Raw genomic sequence first — 7,455 nt, forward strand, 5'->3', positions numbered from 1 at the left:
ATCATGAGTGAAGGGAATGGACCCAATGTATCTAACAGTGATCACGCTCGATGAAGAAGAATGTGGTCCAATTTAATGCCCATTGTCTAACATCTCCGTTGAATTATCTGTGTTGTAGCAGCACTCCTACTTCTGAGGAGTACTGAAAATCAATTAGCTAGCTGCACCAAACAATAACTTTTATATATTCGACTCAAGATAATTTTTATATATACATATATATATATATATATGAAAAATAATAATTGCAATTATAATATAGAAGTACCGTGTAATTATTTTAAAAAAATAAATAAATACGAGATTTATATTAAAAAAATAATTTTTTAATAATAAAATTTACCTTTTTTTAAAATTAATATACGATGCTTATGCACTCCACAACTGTACATAATATTATTTATTATTTATATATATATGTGTAAGAGTACTTCTCTTTTTTGCAAGTATTTGTTATCTTATATGACACACCTTTAATTTATTACGTTAATATAATATAAATTCTCTTGCAAATCTACACTAAATATAATTTTTCAAATCTTGATCTTAGTTAGAAGTACTCAAATTATATATGATCTATCATTTTTCATCTTTAACAGCTAATTGTAGCTTGTAATTGTGTATATACAATATTTTTTAGACGATCATATATTACATACATTTTATTTATAAATTGGTGTTGATGACGCACATCCCATATTGTTCACATACGACAAAAATTTACATACAACTATCAATAAAATTCTTTTAAAACTTAAATTTTGTCATGTTAACCATACCGAAGGGAATATATATATATATATATATCCTCTATACCAACTTGTAAATATATATATATATATATTAATATTCTCGGTCTTTAATTAGGTAGTCAATGTGAAGTTGTCTATGAGGAAAATGCCAGTAATTGATAGAACAAACATCAAAATCATGTGGTCCATTACATAAACATGGGAGGAATCTTTAACATGGGTGGAGGCACAAGAAGACATTTGGACAGCTAAAAGCATACTGCAAGTCTTCCATACGCGTTAAATGGTAGCCATGGAAAAATGTGTGAACCTTAGGGCTTACCCTTCTTCCACGATTTCTAGCTATCTAGATTAGAGTATTTGCAATGATTAGGTCTAAAATTTAGTTAGAATCTTAACTTTCAGCCATAATATCAACTTTTAGTTAAATGAGTTCATATTAGACTATAGGTTCAAATAATGATATAATATTATATATTTTAATGATATTTGATATTTTAAAACTCACGGAAGGTAGCCCCACATGATATACACTAATTTCCCTTTAATCTCCTCCTCCATTTTCACGGCCTCGGTATCCCCCTTTCCATCGCCATTCACTGCTTTTACGCAGGAATAGAAAATACGGAAACAAGGCTGTGTGGCAGTAATGGTTGGTCCCTAACATGATTTTTTTAAGGTTTATGTTTGGAGAGAGAGAGAGAGAGAGAGAGAGAGAGAGAGAGAGGGTTTTGAGGTTGGTCATCGGCGAAGATGTACAAAAACGTAGATTATGGAAAGGAGGAGGCTTGCGGGTTTGAGAAGAGAAATGAACAATAGAAAGAAAGGGGATTGTCTGGGTTGAAAAAGAAAAATATGCTTTCAAGAGAAAAATAAAACAAAGAGGAAATTTGATGATTTCGGGATGAAGGAAGAGAAAAATCGAGGGAGCGCAAGTGTGAGGGTTAGATAAAATAACAAAATATAGATTTGGTCTATGTACAAAGCTCGCCAGGTATGGTGAGGGACTAAGATTTACTATAGTTGAAGTCTTAAACTTTTGATGTATAGCTAGTCCGATGCAGAGGAAAATAATCACAGACATCTAAATTTTGGACTTGCATTGAGCAATGGCCTCGACTTGCATTGGACAATGGCAAGGCCATTGCTATTGCTCTTACATCCTAGCCTCCACCGTAAAGACCTGTCATGTAATCCATCTTCAAGCCTAGTTTAAGAGATAAGATGAAATAAGTTGAGATTAAAATTAAAAGTTAAATAAAATATATTATTTTTATATTAGGATTTGAAAAAATTGAATTGTTTATTTTATTTTGTGTAGAAATTTGAGAAAATTGTAATGATTAGATAAGATGAGATGAGATGAAAAGTTTTGTAAAAATAAACAAGACTTAATTTATATAGGTATAATTTTTTTTTGGAGACTTAATTTATATAATCATACTTTAAAATGAGAATATTTTATATACATGATTTTATCAAAATATTTTCTATTTAAAATTTAATTGTATAAAATCTCGTATATCTATCATTTTTTAAATAATATTTATAATTAATTTACAATATATATATATATATATAACATCTGAACATCATTCAATTAAAGAGTTTCATGATTTATGTTAAATTATCATTGTATTATATTATTAGCAACTGATCGCTAATTGTGAGACCTTTCAAAGTAATTAATATATTTGAGATGTAACCTTTGAATAATAATGGACAAATTAATGTACGTGATGGGACTTGGGGGTTGCTCCTATTTCAAACTGGTCATTTGGATTTTAAAGAAAATGATCACATTAATCCCTAATGTTTGTCCCAATTATAAAGCGGGAACCCAAATACCACAAATAATTGACATATCAATATCATGAAGATCACATCAAGGCACCAAGGCATGTATCACAAATATTGTCCAAACAACATGTCACTAAAATATATTTAAAATATGAAAAATAATAATTTTTTGAAAAAATAAAATAAATTAAGTATAAGAAAGAAAAATATTAGGAAATTTTTATAAATATAATATAAAAACTAAAAAAAAACCTTAATTACCTAAAAATTAAAACAATTTCGAAAAAGAGAGTCACAAATTAAATGATTATTTAAACTTAAGAAATTAAAATATATAAAACAAGAAACTTAAAAATAACTAAAACTAAAATATAAATAATTTTTTAAAATATATAAAATTTAAAATTTAAATAAAAAATAATTAATAAACCTAAATTAGAAAGAAAATATAGTTTAAAGGAAAACTATTTTTAAAAAAATCTGGAAAAAAATGAAAAATCGTGAGGCAGGCCTCCACAAACGTACCGGACGTCTTTATCAAGTATCACGCGCTTTCCGGAAGAAACCCATGCTCTTTTCGAGTGCACTTTTTGAGGGTCCATTGATCTTTCAGATGCACCCGCGTCCAACACTTCTGCGTACTTTGCTTGACCATTGGAATTTGGATCTTATAATTTAAATTAATTATATAATTAGAGAACATCACCCCTCGTCTAGTGATATAGTTCATATGAGAAAAAATATATATTTTTTATTAAAAATTAAATAAAATTTTATTATAATATAATTTTTTAATATTAATTTTATTTTAAGATTTGAAAAAGTTAAATTATTTATTATATTTTGTGTAAGAATTTTGATAATTATAATGATTATATAAAATGAGATGAAATAGTTTAGGTTTGAATATTCAAACCAGCCTGAATGTATGAGTAATGAGTGCTTATCAAATGTATCTTTCTACAGGATAAGTGTAGGAGTATAGTTTTTTGTTTTCTCTCTCCAGAGTCTATTCTCTCTCAAACCAACCTCAACCATCGTCTCTTTTCCTCCACCTAGAGGGGTTTTAGAGTTTCAGATCCTCCCCCCCTCCTCTTATTTGGCCACCATCGGATCTGTTCATACTTTTTTATCTATTTTTTCATTGTTTTTCATCCATAACACCAAAAAGCGCTGATTTGCTACTTACCGGCCTAAAAAGACAACCATGAGCCTTGCCTACAGACTCTCCAGCTGTCGATTTATCAGATGGCCGAAGAAAACTTTCCAAAAGTGAGGAGCGTAAGTCTCATGTGATGTTGTGCCAATAAGACTCTGCCTCCATCATGCGTGGCACCATTGGGTTCAATGGTTTCGATTCTCCTAGAACTAACCACCAATTTTTTTTCTAAAGTGCACCTCACTCGCCACCACAGACAGTGAAGGTCTTTTGTTGAGGTATCAAAACCTCTTCCGATTGTTGTGTTCCTATGTTCTTGCTTTACCTAACAAATGATTAAGACAGAATGGTCATGGAAGACTCCTATAGCCAGTCCAGACAAACAAGATGCATCACACTTCGCTTTACTGTGACTTTTAGTCACAGTGTATTAGTTTGTTTGTCAGATTATTTTAAAACTGATTCAAGTTGCTTCCCTTTAGTAGGAAATGGGTGGGAGCTATTTTTTGATTCCAAATCTCTCTCTCTCTCTCTCTCTCTCTCTCTCTCTCTCTCTCTCTCTCTCTCTCTCTCTCTCTCTCTCTCTCTCTCTCTCTCTCTCTCTCTCTCTCTCTCTCTCTCTTGTGTTGCACTTGTTTATTTTAGGATGATTGTTAGGAACTCTCATGTTAGGAAATAAGGAATTGAAAAGAGAATATGAGAAATTTGTAGGCTTTGAGCCGTATAGAAATACTGCCTTTAACATGATATTTGCCCCTACTCGGTTAGAGTTTGCTAATAGGTTCCTAGTGAATCATTTTCAGGATACAACAAAGCCTATAACTCTACAAATAGCAGTTTTGGAGAGTTCTTGGATATCTATGGCAAATTTTGAAGCTGGAACGAAGACATAGAACAGTTTCTCGTGTTCGTACTTATATGTTTTAGAGACTTGAAGAGATGCTTGTGAAAAATCGTATCTTTTTGTAACTTAATCGTTTGAGGTTATGTTTACATAAAATAATGGTTACAAGACAAAATGAAGTGATGCACTATCCCAGTGGTTGAGATGTATCTCTTCCCCAGCTCATGAACTAGTTAGAATCTCATCAGCCTTCGAGTGCCTTTTCATTTTATTTTTCATAACTTCATCTGCTTGGTTCACACAAATTTTTAATAATTTTACAAACTCTCTTTCTTCAATATTTAAATACGTATTGCAACATATTCCAACATCCCACCACATTAAATCTTGTATCATGTAACCTTTAGTTTATCTATAAACTTGTTGGCTTAAGAAAAAAAAAAGTATCTTTCTATTGTCGGGCATGTTCGTTAGTGCAATCTCAATTTTTTTGTAAATATATTTTTTTTAAAAAATACATAAATTCACTGGTAGTTATTTTTTAAAATATTAAAAAAAAAACTAAAAGTACACTAGCTGTTAAACCTAGGGCTTTAAATATGTTAGGGTACCTAGGGTTGTAAATAAATAAGGTTATCCGACAAGCTGCTCAAGATTGGCTTCATTAAATTTGAGGTTGTTCAATTTAATTATTAAATGAATTGTTCATGAACACAAAATTATAATTGATAATTAAACGATACAACTCACAAAATTCATCTCCGCTCATTTAAGCTTGTATAAACTCGAATAATTTTATTTTCCATAACTTCATCTGCTTGGTTCACACTGATTTTTAATAATTTCATAAACTTTCTTACTTCAAATATATTGCAACGTATTCCAACATCTAACCCCATTAAATCTTGTATCATATAACCACTAGTTTATCTATAAACTTACTTGCTTTAAAAAAAAAAAATGTATCTTTCTACTGTCGAGCGTGTCCATTAGTGCAATCTTAATTTTTTTTCTAAATATTTCTTTTTTTAAAAAAATACATAAATTCACTAGTAGTTATTTTTTAAAATATTAAAAAAAAAAACTTAAAATGCACTAGCAGTCAAACCTAGGACTGTAAATATGTTACGGTACCTAGGGCTATAAATAAACAAGGTTATCTGACAAGCTGCTTTAAATCGGCTCCATTAAATTTGAGGTCGGCTCGATTTAATTATTAAATAAACTGTTCATGAACTCAAAATCATAATTAATAATTAAACGATACAACTCATAAAATTCATCTCAGCTTGTATAAGTTTGTATAAATTCAAATAATTTTGTATTTATTGATCTTCTTATAATATTATCATATATAATACATAATATTTAAAGAGATTAGAGGATATGATATTGTTCCTAGCTAATACCAAACATTTTACTTGAATCCTTGTAAGTATTATCATTGATACATATATAAAGATATTAGTAAAATATCAAAATTTGTTTGTCTATGTTTGTAAATAACTTTATATATAAAATATAATATAAATAACCAATATTATCAAAATGAAGTAGCTTATGAACAAACTCGTACTCGCTCAAATATTAATATATGAGTTGTTCATCATGAACATAAAACCCAACTCTGATGAAAATCTCGAACTCGATTCGTGTTCGAATAAAAGTTAAATGAACCACCCAGTACTATTCACTCGTACTCGAGTCATTTATGCCCTTATTGGGCACCACTTATGAGTATAATTTTTTAGGTTTTGTTTTATCTTGAGAAGTACTATGCTATCAGCAACTTGTCCTAATGCAAAAATAGTTTACAGACAAAATATGCAGGAATTATCTATAAACCGTGAAAGAACTTTAATGTGTTTCTATGCAGTAATCATCTGTGTTTCTCTTTTTCCTGATCAGCGCATGAATCATGTTTATGGGTTATCTATAAACCGTGAAGAACTTTACTTGGGCTATAATGGCCTTAGGTGGGACCAATGAGATGCAGGAATTATCAACTTGGGCCCTGCTGACCACTTAGTGCCTCTTTACAGTTGGGCTTAGCCCACTTGATGGAGTTAATACGACACAAAGTTGTCATGGTCGTCCCATTGAAGAAGCAAAAGATCGTACTAAAGAGAGAGAAAGTTCTCTTTTACATGAATCCAAAATAGAATAGTAAAACTTTAATTATGGTTTATTATAACACATGCTGCAAAATAAAAGTTCTACCCATAATGTCTCTTAATCGTAACACTGTTTCATGCTATCAATATTAAATTCTATCATTTTTTATAATGTGACAGACATATTAATACTTATCATATCAAAAATATTACACAAGTATTACATCTGAAGTATAAAAATTTTTTAAGAAGATCATAATCTTTAGAATCAAATATCGTCTTGATAACTACTTATCTTTAACGTCTATACCTTATATAGCTTAGAAGTAATCATTTCTCGAGACCCCTTTGAAGAGAAACAAAGAGAGTAACACACAAACTGTAGCTTTGTAAACAATTATTGAGTTTCACTTTTTTTCTTGTTTTAAAACTTTTGTAGGTGACGTGACAAAGGGTGACATGGTTTCTTCAGCACTAGATGTAGCACTCAAAATAGCACCAAATCAATCAAGAAAATTCCTAGCACATAATCTCAATTGATCTCCACCGTTAGCTACCAATAATTTGAAAAGTAGATCAAGAGGGTCTCTCCCTCCTTGTGATCTGACACGTTTATGAAGTACTATATACGTGAAAATTGTGCTGCGTACATCGCTTTGGCAAAATGATTGTTGTTTTGCGTGTAGAGATGAGGCTCAAAGCTAGCTTTATCCATCACCCACAACAACAGTGTGTAGATAAGTACACCGTAAGCATCAACCTGATCACTTTTTTGCTTATTGATAG

The sequence above is a fragment of the Carya illinoinensis genome, chromosome 3 (genome assembly GCF_018687715.1).
Source record: "Carya illinoinensis cultivar Pawnee chromosome 3, C.illinoinensisPawnee_v1, whole genome shotgun sequence".
In the NCBI taxonomy this organism is placed as follows: Eukaryota; Viridiplantae; Streptophyta; class Magnoliopsida; order Fagales; family Juglandaceae; genus Carya; species Carya illinoinensis.